Raw genomic sequence first — 15,743 nt, 5'->3', positions numbered from 1 at the left:
AACGACCAAGGACAGCACGTACACAGTCAAGATATTAGACTTTTTAAATTGTAAATATTGTACTAACATGTAATTGTCTTCTCTTTAAATATATGTATTGTTTGTTGAGAATAGATATGGAGAGAGAGAAAAAAATAAAAAAAAATAAAAAAAATAGAACTTGTTACATTTTTTTTTAATTTTCTTTATTCATAAACTGCAGAACACAAAAAAAAATTTTAGACGTCAAAATGAAAAAAAGACTGAAAAAGGACAATCGAATGGGTTATCTTATTTTTTTCTCCATAAACATACAATTCACTTTTTTCACAGTGCTTGATTTAAATTTAACATCATTAAACAATCTCAAATATTTTAAACGCAACATTGTACAAACATCACAATTCATAAACATCAATAAAGATAATCCAATTAATTTTGTTGATTGGATAATTCACGGCTCAGTAGTTGTGTAATCAGTGACACGTGCCCTCATTATTTAAAAAAAAAATAACATATCTATCTAAGTTCGATTTCAAATTATATCAAAATTTAATTCTTAAATAAACAGCATGTAACGAATATATACATCCATCTTGTGTGCAAATGCGATGACTTTAAAGGGTCCTGAGTGCACTTCGTATGTCCTGAGTGCACTCAGGAGGTCCTGAGCGGTGTTGAGGCGTACCATCTTTTGTCTACTAGCAATTTCCGACCCATTTCGAAATATGTAGGTTAACGACTGACATATACGTATGCATATGTAATAATTACTTGTAGTATAATCCAGGTTAGATTTATACAGTCAAGTTTATTTTTTTATAATGCATATATTTCAAGTTTTCAAGTAAATATAGGGGAATAAATTGGGAGCAGTTTCTTTTAAGTATTCTCTCATATATACATGTAGTTAGAAACCCTAATTAACTAGCGGTGTTCCGTGTAAAATTATTTTCAATATTCTAATTTGTTCATATTTTTTTTTATCTATAAGTCTATATAAACTTGACCATCAGCATGGCTATAGAAATTATTGCCAGAGGTACTGTGAGGTGACACTTCCAGGTATAAGAACGACTTCCTGTCGGGTTAGAAAAAAAACGGCAGAAAAAAACTCTTATTTATTACACGTAATAACATTAACGGTACCAATTTTCCTGCACCAGATGCGCATTTCAACAATACATGTCTCTTCAGTGATGCTCGTGGCCAAAATATTTGAAGGATAGCATGTTATCATGTGTCAAAATACCATCTAAAATAATTCTAGTCACAGATCACACCACTGTATCACTATACACATGTATTTACTTCAAGTGTTTTAAATATATATATATCATATATATATCGAATTGTTAAAAGTCTTGAGTATAGATACATATATCTTAATAAAAAAGTCCAACATTTCCTGATTGTGCATATATTATTTAAGATTCAGAAGTACTTTCATGTTTTACAACAATCTTCAGGGGAAAGGCGAATAATAGTAGTTATGTACGTAACGTCATAAAACAATTACAAAGGGAGATTAACGTTCTAAAGTAGAATATGGAAAGCCAAATGTAAGGTACGCTATTGATGCGCATTTAATTTTGGCTTGAATTTGGATATAAAATATTGTTCCTTTATGGATCTTCTAATGTCACATTATACACTAATTTTACAGAACGGGAAAATTATAAAAAGCTCTCTACCACAACGATCTAAATGTTCACTAAGAGGGATTTTCCTATATTGCGGCTGTCGGATGTATTGTCGATGAATGAGAGTCCTTTATACTAAACCATTACCGGTTTGTCCGATGTAAATTTCTTTGCAGCCACAGCATTCAATGCAGTAAATCAAATTTTCACTTTTACACGTCATGTTGGTATTGGCATATATCGTTAGTCCGCATTTTGTCTAAAGTTCGCTTCCGATATATATGTATTCACATGTACCACAACGAGAATCTGTGCATTTCGACACTTTGAATTGTGTTTTTTTCTTTCGGTTGGGTCAAACTTGGTACGGGTCAATAGACGTTTTAAGTTCATAGGTTGCCGTTTGCCTTGTGCCACTACATGTATTTCTTGGTTTATAAGAGTACTTAATTTTGAATCTTGTCCAAGAATTGCTAAATTTCTCCTCGCTACAGAAAATGTATTATGGTTTTGAGGATTGTGTGTGACAACAAACGGTATCTTATCATTTTCGGTAGATTTTTCAATTGTTGCTCGTAGTTGTTCAATTGGGATTTGTTTAGCCATTTTCCTGGCTAGACAGTAGGGTATGTTTCTTTTTGTATGCGCTGGATAGCAGGAATCGAAGTTTAGATATTGTTGTGTGTCAGTGTCTTTATAATAAATATCCGTTTTAAGATCAGTGCCTTCTTTAATGATCATTATATCAAGGAATTATAGTTTAAGAGAATTCACTTCTATTGTGAACTGTATGGATGTATGGAGACTGTTTAGAATTTCAGAAAACATTTTAAGCTCTTCATCGGATTTTGTCCAAATGATAGAGCAGACGTCAATATATCTTTTCCATGAGGTTTCAATTGCATGGCCATTTCTATACCAAATGTATTTTCAATCTCCTGATACAATGTATGTTCTAAAAACCCCATTACTAGTGTAGCGTAAGTTTGGGCAAATTTTGTACCCATAGCCGTTCCTCTCGTTTGTGTATTACTTTTCCCATCAAAATAAAATGTATTGTTTTCTAAAATAAATTTTACGGAATCTAAAATGAAATCGATGGTAAAGCGACTGGATATTGCTTCTCTGTGTTTTTCTATCCAATATTTAACAGCTGCAATACCCAAATCATGAGGTATATTTGTATACAAACTCGTTACATCGAAACTTACAAGGCGGGCATTCTCCATTGTAGTCTTTGGTAGATGTGATAAAAAAGCAATGTCATCTCTAATGCAACTTGGTATATAGGAACATAAAGGTTTTAGAATTATGTCGATAAAATTAAAAAATTTAAAAAAAAAAAGATAAAATTACTTAGGCGGTGAGTCGGACATATTGGTCCAGCAACTATGGGTCTCAGTGTCATGTTATCATTTTGATCAGATTTTATTATTTTTGTGAAATTCTTAATTTCAGTAAAAAATTAGAAAAGTTCTAAGTTTAAAGCAAATTATTTTTAGTTCAATATTTTATTGCAATTTTGGACAGACATTTTAATAGCTTTAGTTTGGTTTTCACACAAACATATTTCCTTTTAGTAAGCCTTATTTGTTGTATAAAGATTACGTAAGAAGTTATCGGACAATGGTCTGAATGTGTTGACAGATATGATTTTTAAAGTGAAGCCGACATGTAATAAGATGTATTTCGGATTATTTCTATTGTTAATGTCCGTCTCAAATATGGTATAGAGTAAACATTGATAGCAAGATTACATAAGTAATTAAGATATTTTTTAGTCATACACGTCACCTATGACCCCACCTATTTTCTGTCAATTAGACTAAAGTTGTCATGGTTTTTGATTAAATGTTAATTTTGATTGAACAACCTGAAACAGTCCCCAAATTCGAATCTAAAAAGTTAATTCCAAAAAGCGTCACTTTTACATGCGCTCTTTGGAAATAAAGACATAAAACTAAGTCAAGTTTTATTGAATATTGTTTCAGGTAAGCAAAGTTAATTTAATTTTGTTAAATATGATTTAAAGCATTTAGTTTAAAGGTTTTCATTACCTAAAAGTAACTTCTTATAAAGTTATTAATTTGCTAATGCGTAATTCCTTTTGAAGAGAAATAGAATTTATTTTCCTTTTTTTGTAAAATCTTCATGTTTAGCATTGTCATAGTTATTTTATTTAATAAGAGTTTTCATCTTTTATTATCTTATAAAATAGTTAATTATAAAGATATTTTCTTTATGCTATAATTGTAAATAGTTGTAAATTATGTTTCTTATAAAGAAAAGTCTTTGTTTCTGATCGGAAAATTGGTATACTTATTTTATCTGTTTTTATAGTTATTTATAACATCCGCCTGTTTTGTCGCACTGACAAGAAATACTAATTCACCTTAAAGTTACTATTGCATTGAAGTTATAATGTTTCCAATGGTAAGGTTTTATTATTCAAAAGCCTTTTAGGCATGATTTCTTGATGTGCAATTTATTTGACATGTTATTGTCAGCAAACACATGGTTTGTTATTTTTCTATAAATAACACGTTATTTAGTAATCTTATTTTTAGCAAGTATACATGTAAGGCATATATTCTATAGCTAGTTCCCCACAACAAACTATTATATATTTTTCATTGCGTAACATGATTTCATGATAGAAAAGTTTCTATTCTACAATTGTTCCCCCACTTTTTATTGTGTAAAGAGTTATCCCCCTTATCAGATTAAACAAGAGTTACATGTATACTTGCTAAAAATAAGATTACTAAATAACGTGTTATTTATAGAAAAATAACAAACCATGTGTTTGCTGACAATAACATGTCAAATAAATTGCACATCAAGAAATTATGCCTAAAAGGCTTTTGAATAATAAAACCTTACCATTGGAAACATTATAACTTCAATGCAATAGTAACTTTAAGGTGAATTAGTATTTCTTGTCAGTGCGACAAAACAGGAGGATGTTATAAATAACTATAAAAACAGATAAAATAAGTATACCAATTTTCCGATCAGAAACAAAGACTTTTCTTTATAAGAAACATAATTTACAACTATTTACAATTATAGCATAAAGAAAATATCTTTATAATTAACTATTTTATAAGATAATAAAAGATGAAAACTCTTATTGAATAAAATAACTATGACAATGCTAAACATGAAGATTTTACAAAAAAAGGAAAATAAATTCTATTTCTCTTCAAAAAGAACTACGCATTAGCAAATTAATAACTTTATAAGAAGTTACTTTTAGGTAATGAAAACCTTTAAACTAAATGCTTTAAATCATATTTAACAAAATTAAATTAACTTTGCTTACCTGAAACAATATTCAATAAAACTTGACTTAGTTTTATGTCTTTATTTCCAAAGAGCGCATGTAAAAGTGACGCTTTTTGGAATTAACTTTTTAGATTCGAATTTGGGGACTGTTTCAGGTTGTCCAATCAAAATTAACATTTAATCAAAAACCATGACAACTTTAGTCTAATTGTCAGAAAATAGGTGGGGTCATAGGTGACGTGTATGACTAAAAAATATCTTAATTACTTATGTAATCTTGCTATCAATGTTTACTCTATACCATATTTGAGACGGACATTAACAATAGAAATAATCCGAAATACATCTTTTTACATGTCGGCTTCACTTTAAAAATCATATCTGTCAACACATTCTGACCATTGTCCGATAACTTCTTACGTAATCTATATACAACAAATAAGGCTTACTAAAAGGAAATATGTTTGTGTGAAAACCAAACTAAAGCTATTAAAATGTCTGTCCAAAATTGCAATAAAATATTGAACTAAAAATAATTTGCTTTAAACTTAGAACTTTTCTAATTTTTTACTGAAATTCAGAATTTCACAAAAATAATAAAATCTGATCAAAATGATACCATGACATCAGTTTAAGATCTGCAGGGTTTTGCAGTTTGATATATTCATTATTTTGCTCCTTTGCTGCTTTTTGTATTTCTTTGGATTTATGTATTTTTGGCAGACCATATTCAAACTCCATGACATTGAAATATGGGATACATAACCAAATGCAGAAAATTTACTGGCCGACTAGAAAAACAGAACTATGCATATGACAAAAATCTATTGAACTTCAACAGTTCTCAAAATATAAGACTATATCCTTGTCTACAGTCTTATAAATATTTTGACAACTATACAACTGAACTGAGGAAACAATTTGCAACTTTTATGGTCTGCCAAAAATACATAAATCCAAAGATATACAAAAACCAGCAAAGGAGCAAAATAATGAATAAATCAAACTTCAAAACCCTGCAGATCTTAAACTGATACCCATAAATGCTGGACCAATATGTCCGACTCACCGCCTAAGTAATTTTATCGACATAATACTAAAACCTTTATCATGTTTATTTTTCCTATATACCAAGTTACATTAGAGATGACATTGATTTTTTATCACATCTACCAAAGACTACAATGGAGAATGCCCGCCTTGTAAGTTTCGATGTAACGAGTTTGTATACAAGTATAATACCTCATGATTTGGGTATTGCAGCTGTTAAATATTGGATAGAAAAACACAGAGAAGCAATATCCAGTCGCTTTACCATCGATTTCATTTTAGATTCCGTAAAATTTATTTTGGAAAACAAAACATTTTATGTTGATGGGAAAAATTATATACAAACAAGAGGAACGGCTATGGGTACAACATTTGCCCCAACTTACGCTACACTAGTAATGGGGTTTCTAGAACAGAAATTGTATAAGGAGATTGAAAATACATTTTGTATAGAAATGGCCAGGCAATTTGAAACCTCATGGAAAAGATATCTTGACGACTGCTTTATCATTTGGACAAAATCCGATGAAGAGCTTAAATTTTTTTCTGATATTCGAAACAGTCTCCATACATCTATACAGTTCACAATGGAAGTAAATTCTCACAAACTATCATTCCTGGATATTATGATTATTAAAGAAGGCAGTGATCTCAAAACGGATATTTATTATAAAGACACTGACACACACCAGTATCTAAACTTCCATTCCTGCCATCCAGCGCATACAAAAAGAAATATACCCTACTGTCTAGCCAGGAAAATATGCACAGTAGTTGAGAATGAAGAATTAAGGGATGAACGATTGCAAGAACTCAAAGTATTTCTTGTTGCACAAAAATATCCTTTAAGCCTAATCAAAAGAGGTATAGAAATGGCTAAACAAAACCCAATTGAAAAACTACGAGCAACAATTGAAAAATCTACCGAAAATGATAAGATACCGTTTGTTGTCACACACAATCCTCAAACCCAGAAGATATTTTCTGTAGCGAGGAGAAATTTAGCAATTCCTGGACAAGATTCAAAATTAAGATCCCTTATAAACCAAGAAATACATGTAGTTGTACAAGGCAAACGGCAACCTATGAACTTAAAACGTCTATTGACCCGTGCCAAGTTCGACCCAACCGAAAGGAAAAAACAATTCAAGGTGACGAAATGCACGCACAGATTCTCGTTGGGGTACATGTGAATACATATATATCGGAAGCGAACTTTAGACAAAATGCAGACTAACGATATATGCCAATACCAACATGACGTGTAAAAGTGAAAATTTGATTTAATGCATTGAATGCTGCGGCTGAAAAGAAATTTACATCGGACAAACAGTTAATAGTTTAGTGGAAAGAACACGCATTCATCGACAACACATCCGACAGCCGCAATATAGGAAAATCCCTCTTAGTGAACATTTAAAGGCCATACTTTAACCTATAATGGTTTACTTTTTAAATTGTTATTTGGATGGAGAGTTGTCTCATTGGCACTCACACCACAGCTTCCTATATCTATTTAGATCGTTGTGATAGAGGGCTTTTTAAAATTTTCCCGTTCTATAAAAATAATGTAGAATGTGACATTAGAAGATCCATAAAGGAACAATATTTTATATCAAAATTCAAGCCAAAACTAATAGCGCATTAAGCTCTCAATAGCTTTACATTTGGCTTTCCATATTCTATATGCACTATCCGGAAATGTTGGATTTTTTCATTTAGATATATATAAATATATACATAAAAGGTTTTTAAATGAATTTAGAAATATTTTAGTCTACAGGAATCGTTTATATTCCAATCCAATTCTGGTAGAAATAATCAGAGTAATCTTTGCTGTACTGTTTTCGTAAGATAGTTCCCTCTACTGCAGGCAAATTGAAATATGTGACTTCTCCTCCCGTGAGCCATCCTATCCACCAGCCAAACGAACCGACTGTTGTTATTGTATGATTACATAAGGCTAAAGTAGCTACGATTACCTCCCTTTCCGGATTAGATAAATATTCATGTTTTGTGTTGTTAGGCATATTAGCTTTTGTCCATGGCATATCTAGTGATGACACAATAAACATTACAATCATGTTGATATTTTGATTTAAAATATTGCACGGCCTTCGTCATATATTGTGGTGTTGCTACATTATAACCATGTGGGTTATTCAACCAGTCTGTTCGGCGTACATGAACACCGACAAGAGTTATATCCCTTCTAGATCCTATATTGTGTCGTTTGATTATTTGATTTTATTAGATCATTTTCTGCTTCCTGGTGTATTTGGTCTCTAAATGTAAATAGTTTCCTCGAATCAGTTGTATAGATGTCAAAATATTTATAAGACTGTAGACAAGGATATAGTCTTATATTTTGAGAACTGTTGAAGTTCAATAGATTTTTGTCATATGCACAGTTCTGTTTTTCTAGTCGGACAGTAAATTTGCTGCATATGGTTATGTTATCCCATATTTCAATGTCATGGAGTTTGAATATACGATTTAACCGCATACCTTTTGACCTAGCAACAACAAAGTGTGTTGCAAATTGGAACATCCGGTTTTCTAAGCCCAGCATCAACACTGGACATAAACAATGAGTGAGATTGGCAAGTGTAGGATTAACAGTCGATGCTTGCAACCCTTTAGTAGTGGAAATATACTTGATGGCTTTATAAAAGCTTTGCTTGATAGAGCTGGTATGGTTTTTCCTATCTGGTTTATTGACTGGTTTTTCGTTGAGTTGCTATCAAACATGAAAAACTGATAATTGAGGATCTAAAAAAATCGGAACGTATCAGTTGTCGTTTGAAAAACGAGAAAGACCAACACAACGGCACAAGCTATCCACGGGGTTACTATACCTAAAACACAATGGAAAAAAAAATGAATACAATATTATTGTGTATGCTTAGAAAACAAGTTTACAATAACACATTACATATATATGTGCCTTTCATTATCTTACCACATCTACATTTCTAGGTATGTGATTGGTTGAAAGCAACTACAAATGTTTTTTTTTCAAATGGTGGTCGTTAGCGTGGTTTACTTCAATACATTGTTAGTAGTAGTGCTGCATACCTTTGTAAAAACTACACGGTGTTTAGTTCAAATCTGAAAGATTTCAACAAACGAAGATTTTAATGAGGACCAATTGAAACAAATTAATAACATACATTAAAAGCTTATTGTTGGCATTTGTTTTTGTATAGACCAATATTAGTAAATTCTTGATATTGAAGACTTGGTCACATTGATAGGCCTCTAGTCTGAATTCCACATGTTAAGATAGTCGGTGAAATACATTTGTTACACTGTGAGCTAGTGACATTATAAGCTCTCACCCCTTATGGAAGTCACTGACCCCATATATATATATGTAACCTCATACGATATATATATATCGTTTTAGATTACAATATATAGCTAGCACACTTCGTTCGAATTCCTATATGGTATTTACTGACCCCATGTATATCGTATTAGGTCACTAGCATACTATGTAATACATAAAATTGAGAATGGAAATGGGGAATGTGTCAAAGACACAACAACCCGACCAAATAAAAAAACAACAGCATAAGGTCACCAACAGGGCTTCAATGTAGCGAGAAATTCCCGCACCCGGAGGCGTCCTTCAGCTGGCTCCTAAACAAATATATACTAGTTCAGTGATAATGAACGCCATACTAATTTCCAAATTGTACACAAGAAACTAAAATTAAAATAATACAAGACTAACAAAGGCCAGAGGCTCCTGACTTGGGACAGGCGCAAAAATGCGGCGGGGTTAAACATGTTTGAGAGATTTCAACCCTCCTCCTATACCTCTAACCAATGTAGAAAAGTAAACGCATAACAATACGCACATTCAAATTGAGTACAAGAGAAGTCCGAGTCTGATGTCAGAAGATGTAACCAAAGAAAATAAACAAAATGACAATAATACATAAATAACAACAGACTACTAGCAGTTAACTGACATGCTAGCTCCAGATTTCAATTAAACTGACTGAAAGATTATGATTTTTTTCATATGAACATCAGGCACAATCCTTCCCGTTAGGGGTTTAGTATCATACCATCATAACATATATGAGAAGAACATAACCCGTGTTATGCCAACAACTGTTTTTAGAATAAATATGTTTAGTTCCGACACAAAGACCTTATAAGTGACTCAATATTAACGCCAACATATGCAATCTTTAATGACTTGACAACAGTATCGTAATTATATCCCTTCTTAATAAGTCTATTCAAAGGTTTTGTAAGTTTCTGAGGTGAATACTGACACCTTTGTGCTTTATAAAGAATATTTCCATAAAAAATTGGATTTGAAATACCTGAACGTATAAGAAGTCTGGATGTTGAGCTATATTTACGAATGATGTCTTTATACCGATGATAAAATTTAGTAAATGTTTTGACTAGTTTGTGATATCGAAAACCCTGGTGTAATAATTTTTCAGTAATACATACATGTCTCTCGTTAAAATCTAAAACATTGTTACATACACGAGGGAATAGTACAAGTTGAGATATATAAACACCGTAAGATGGTGACAAGGGAACGTCACCATCTAAAAACGGATAATTAACGATAGGAAATGAAAAGTCATACCTTTTATCATAAATTTTAGTATTCAGCTTTCCGTTAGTGATATAGATATCAAGATCGAGAAAAGGGCAGTGGTTATTGTTAGTATTAGCTTTATTTAAAGTAAGTTCAGCAGGATAAATTTCATTAATATACATACTGAAGTCGTCATTATTGAGAGCCAAAATATCATCCAAATATCTAAAAGTATTATTAAATTTGTTTATCAGATGTTGTTTTGATGGGTCTTTGCTTATTTTTGTCATAAATTGTATTAGTTACATAGTGTCCTAGTGACCGAATACAATATACAGGGGGTCAGTAAATTTTATATTGGGTGAGAGCAAAGCTCAAACCCCATATTAGTTACATAGTATGCTAGAGACCTGAATCGATATTCATGGTACCTTTTTGAGAGCAAAGCATGAACCCCAGATGGAATTTTCTTATCCCATATATATTGCATTATGTCATTACCACACTGTGTGACGAATTCATCTTACCATCTATCTTAACATGTGGAATAGTGACCTATCAAAGTGATCAAGTTTTCAATATAAGGAACCTACTTCCATTGCTCTGTACAAAAACAAAGGCCAACCTATAACATACATCTTCTTTTTATATAATAACGTTAACTTGTTATATATAATTAGCTTTTTAAAAACGATTTTTATGCATTTATTTTTGATGAGGGTGTTTCTCTAAAGGAACGTAACAGCACTACTAACCGTGTATTCAAATACATCATGCCTACTAACCCAATATGAAATATACAAGTCTCCACGTGGTTGTTGTTAACCAATGATATTACTAGAAATGTATAGGAGGTAAGATAGCTAATAATATCGAACATATAAAAAGATAATATTAGTCAGGAATATTATTCTATATTATCTATATATTTATTAAAGAAAAAGCATACCCAATAACACTATTGGTAGACTTATGGTTACCTATAGTTGTTAATGTCTGTGTCATTTTGGTCTTTTGGGGATAGTTGTCTCATTGGCAATCATATCACATCTTGTTTTTTTATATTATCATATTCTTTATACACCAGAATGTATGAATCAAAATTGATAAAGACAAGAGGAAATACTACAAGAAAATTCCCTCCAGAATTCATTCATTGATCATGTTTGTTCATCTAGTGACACAGTATTACCTCCCCTGTAAACACTGAAAACTGAGTGTCTAAATGTTTGTCACAATTTTGCAAGAACGGAATCAATCATTGGTTCACGGAAAACATTCATGTAAAAAGTAAAAATAGAAATAAATTGAAATAAAAACAAAACTTCCATTCAATGTTATCATTTTTCTCCTTGAGGAGGCTCGCGGCTATAAGATTTTCAGAAAAAAATCAAACATTTATTTTTTTCTTTACAAATTTTATTAATTACCTTTAGTAGTTGTTACTTTATCTTATGGTACAAAAAATTTTCAAATTAAATCAATACATGTTGGCCCCAGGTGACTTTTAAAATTTAGATATCATTGAAAAAGCTCCAAATTATCTCCCTTTGGTGCAAAATGCCATTTTTTTGGCTAAAAAATGAAATATCATCGGTGACCTATATTTTTTATTATTGTTTTCGAAAAGGCTGTACATAAACTGAATAATTGTAAAATTTAACCAATTTCTGTAATTTAGTTCTTTTTTTATTTCGATATTACCAATATTGCTCCTATTAGCATGATTAGTGCAACAGAAAAAAAAGACATTAACAAAAATGTATGTCTTTTTCGAATGCAAATTGTGAGCGTAAATGCACGGTGACCCCATTTTTTTATTTCATTTTTCCATTAGGTATAATATAAAGTTAATTTTATAGAAAAATATAGAGAAATCCTATATAAAATAAAAAAAATTGATTTAGACCCGCGAGCCCCCTTAAGCAGTAATCGACAAGTACAGCAAACAATAGAAGATTTATATATCGTATTCGCTATCTAACTATATCAAAATTATGATTATATCAGGTAATATGACCGTCGGCAGTCTTCGGAAGTCACCTCGATGCTAAATTGGATGGTGTCCAGAATATTAAAATACGCACAAAAATGCTGATACATTTTATCGATACATGCATCTTGAATTGTTTATTTTGTTTATAAAATATATCATTATAAGCTTGTTTTAATCTGCATCTGTGATACCTTTGGAAACTTTTAAAAGACTCTATTGTTAAATGACGTGAGTGAAAACTTGAAGATTGTATATATGCAGAACATCTTGTGTTAACAAGATCTTTTGAGAAATTTCTTATGCGATTGGTGTGCTTAATTCAATTTGTAAATAGTAATTAACATAACAACAGTGATGTATTCAAAGAAAATAGATACCCAATATTTGATTGATTGTTTGTTTCAGGCCCAGTATTTCATGCATATAAGGGACAAAAACGAATAACATGTAGCAATATACACACACAATAGATGCTCTACATAGAAGGTGGACCAAGATGGCGGGCAGTGCATTTTGATGCTTGATTAAATGTCTTGATACTCCATTCCTTTAAGTATTGCAGAATATAATGTGAATCATAAGAGCTTGAACATTGGTCAGTCTCTACATAATGCGTCATATTATTACATATTTTACTGATCTACACGATTGGTTGGGATTTGATCAAACTGATAGCTCTTGTCGAATATGCTACTCTTTATCATGTTTATACCGTATAGCGGGTTATTTTCGCGGGGTGTAAATTTTCGCTTATTTTCGCGGATAGAACAAAATCGCCAAAATAAGTTCCGCCAATTTAAAAGTGTACATGCAAAGATAATGTTAAAAATGTTGAAACCGCCAAAATAATAACCGCCAAAATTTTTCGTATACCTTATTCAATGAAAATCGCGAAATTTTACATCCGCGAAAATAACCCGCTATACGGTATCTCTGTATTTGGCTTACTATACCCATTTCGAGGCCAAGCTATTTTATTATATCATATCGCATTATCGTGTTTTGTTTTTGTTTTTTTCCATTCATTATTACTACGTTCCTGAACTACCTGGCTCAAAAATGTACCAACTCGATAATAGCTTAATACATTCAGTACGGTGATAAAATACTAACAGACTCTCAGAAAAATAGTAGAATTACCTTGCAAAATCCATGTTATGATATTTCAATCTTTTTTTTTCTTCAATGTGCACAATTCAATGAAAAAAGATACAAACAAACAAAAGGGCTACCCTTCTCCCTTCTTATGCCATGCATTTTTACTTGTATTTTCCATTAAGAAAAAGTAGTGCGTTTATTTAATATAATCTACTAAATTGGATACAGATACAAAAAAAGTAAATTGATACACAACCATGTATTTGATTGAAAGTGTTCTATCACCTTACTGGATATTAGTTACTTTCGAGTCAAAGCAATTTTTGTCGTGCTACCTTAGATAGTGTTTTGTCCTGATTCATAATATTAATGTACATATATATATTGTTTTTTTTTGTAAAGGTAAAAACGTATACTGAGTTTCTGAATAAAAAAATATTCCGAAATTTACTACATTTTTTATCTTCTCATTTATGCGTTGTGACACTCTAGCTCGTTTGTGACACTCTAGGTAATTTGTGACACTCTAGGTAGTTTGTGAGACTAGCTTATTTGTGAGACTCTAGTTTTTTTGTGAAACTCTAGCTCTTTTGTGAGACTCTAGCTCATTTGTGATACTCTAGCTTAGTTCAATCAAGTGTATAGTATGTTAATCTTCTGATGGTTTGTTTGGATTGTAGGAGAAAATCATAAATCATATAAAGACTGTGTCATCCTACAACCATATAAATAAAGTCAATGTATATGAACAATGTCAAAATATGTTTATTCATTATTCAATTTTAGTTAAAAAAAATATGGAAGACTTGCCTTTCATAAAAATGAGCACATGAACTTGGGAGTTATGATATCTTAAGATAATTTATGTTTTGAATATCGTTATTTATCAAAACTAACTTTATACAAACAAATGATATAATTCAGAACAATTAATGAATTGGTTACTTTTCTATCCATCTTAAGCCTCGGTCACACCTTACTGGATAGCACGAATGGATGCCTAACGGATGAAAATAAAAGTTGTCCGTTGACAAAATTTTTATCCATTGGGAGTCTGTTGAAGTACTGACCGAATAAAACAGACGTGTAACGGATGCATAACGGACACACACCGGATATGCAACGTACGAGAAACGGACACGTACCGGACAGAACGGATGTCGAACGTACATCTTAGGTAGCAATACACAGTTAGGAGTTTAGTTTCGTATTATGGCCCCTGTGGATTTTTCATATAGGAAAGTAATTCTGTAATAAAATTCATTTTTAGACAGATGAGTGCTAATTTAGCCTTCAAATATGGTTAATAAGAGCATCAAGATTATTTTTTACATGTTTTACGGGCTGTTTTCTGTTTGACAGTCCGTATTTTCATAGCTAGACCGGCCATCGGTCCAGAAATTAATGTACTGTTTACAAACACTCTTTTTCTACACGAAGTTTTTGACGCAATTTTACCAAAAAAATGAGACGAAAGACATATGATTTTCATTGGATTTGCTGAATGATATATGTACACAGTTTTAGAAAAGGTATTACTTCAAGCGATTGAAATTCTACTTTTAAAAAAGTTTTGGGGAAATATGTGACATCTTCCCCCCCCCCCCCTTTTGCAATATTTTATAACAAATAAATGCAGATTGTTGCCATGGATACACCAAAATGAAATTATATTTTACCATTTTATATACTGTTTATTGCTACCTTATGGCATACCTACCAAGCTCAGAATTATATAATTTTAGACTTTACATGCCACAAATCTATTGATATTTAGATTCAAAATCAACTTCTGAGTAAATTAAACGTTTAACAATGACAATATGTGTCAATTTTATTGTTAATAGTCCTTAGCAACCAACATTATACATTTTGACACTAGGCTTATATTTGTACTCTATCGGCTTAATGCTTGCTTCTGATGGAATGGGCTGCATGTAGAAGCCCAAGTATTGAACGCGTTTGGTTTTTTTTGCAAATATATCAAATTATTGTTTTTATCAAGATTTCATGTTACATTTTGGCATATATAAAATGTATAGTTAAATCAGATGTAAGAAATTGATTCCCTATCACCAAGTTTTTTATTCAAGTCTTTGGTATGCAATAAGCATAA

General features: G+C 31.4%; 1 protein-coding gene across 1 annotated transcript in view; it reads right to left on the bottom strand.

Moving 5' to 3' along the window:
- LOC134723585 (galactoside alpha-(1,2)-fucosyltransferase 2-like) overlaps window positions 1–15,743 on the bottom strand; it is a 107,831-nt gene that overhangs the window by 82,615 nt on the left and 9,473 nt on the right. The window lies entirely within an intron of this gene.

This window comes from Mytilus trossulus, chromosome 6 (assembly GCF_036588685.1).
Source record: "Mytilus trossulus isolate FHL-02 chromosome 6, PNRI_Mtr1.1.1.hap1, whole genome shotgun sequence".
In the NCBI taxonomy this organism is placed as follows: domain Eukaryota; kingdom Metazoa; phylum Mollusca; class Bivalvia; order Mytilida; family Mytilidae; genus Mytilus; species Mytilus trossulus.
Note: the sequence above shows the minus strand (reverse complement) of the source record. Positions and strands in the feature narration are given on the sequence as shown.